The 597-nt window shown below is 57.0% G+C and overlaps 1 protein-coding gene and 1 long non-coding RNA gene across 2 annotated transcripts in view; one reads left to right on the top strand and one right to left on the bottom strand.

Annotated features, from left to right (window-relative positions):
- itpr3 (inositol 1,4,5-trisphosphate receptor, type 3) overlaps window positions 1–597 on the bottom strand; it is a 75,821-nt gene that overhangs the window by 61,943 nt on the left and 13,281 nt on the right. The window lies entirely within an intron of this gene.
- The window catches only part of LOC106955509 (uncharacterized), a 4,113-nt gene continuing 3,576 nt past the window's right edge, over window positions 61–597 (top strand). Inside the window, exons 1-2 of the long non-coding RNA XR_001426595.1 lie at window positions 61–167; window positions 248–279. This is a non-coding gene — a long non-coding RNA (uncharacterized LOC106955509). The remainder of the gene's footprint in view (window positions 168–247; window positions 280–597) is intronic.

Below are 597 nucleotides of genomic sequence, written 5' to 3' on the forward strand. Positions count from 1 at the left end.
GTTCAGGTCGTGTTGCGTTCAGGTCGTGTTCCGTTCAGGTCGTGCTCGTGTTCAGGTCGTGTTGCGTTCAGGTCGTGTTCCGTTCAGGTCGTGCTGCGTTCAGGTCGTGTTGCGTTCAGGTCGCGTTGCGTTCAGGTCGTGTTGCGTTCAGGTCGTGTTGCGTTCAGGTCGTGCTGCGTTTAGGTTGCATCGTGTTCAGGTCGCGTTGCGTTCAAGTCGTGCTGCGTTCAGGTCGCGTTGCGTTCAGGTCGCGTTGCGTTCAGGTCGTGTTGCGTTCAGGTCACATTGTGTTCAGGTCGTGCTCCGTTCAGGTTGCATCGTGTTCAGGTCGCGTTGCGTTCAGGTCGTGCTGCGTTCAGGTTGCATCTTGTTCAGGTTGCATCGTGTTCAGGTCGTGTTGCGTTCAGGTCGTGTTCCGTTCAGGTCGTCCTGCGTTCAGGTCGTGCTGCGTTCAGGTCGTGCTGCGTTCAGGTCGTGCTGCGTTCAGGTTGCATCTTGTTCAGGTTGCATCGTGTTCAGGTCGTGCTGCGTTCAGGTCACATTGCGTTCAGGTCGTGCTGCGTTCAGGTTGCTTCGGGTTCAGGTCGCGTTGCGTTC

This window comes from Poecilia latipinna, unplaced genomic scaffold, assembly GCF_001443285.1.
Source record: "Poecilia latipinna isolate Pla-1442-1.1 unplaced genomic scaffold, P_latipinna-1.0 Scaffold741, whole genome shotgun sequence".
NCBI lineage: Eukaryota > Metazoa > Chordata > Actinopteri > Cyprinodontiformes > Poeciliidae > Poecilia > Poecilia latipinna.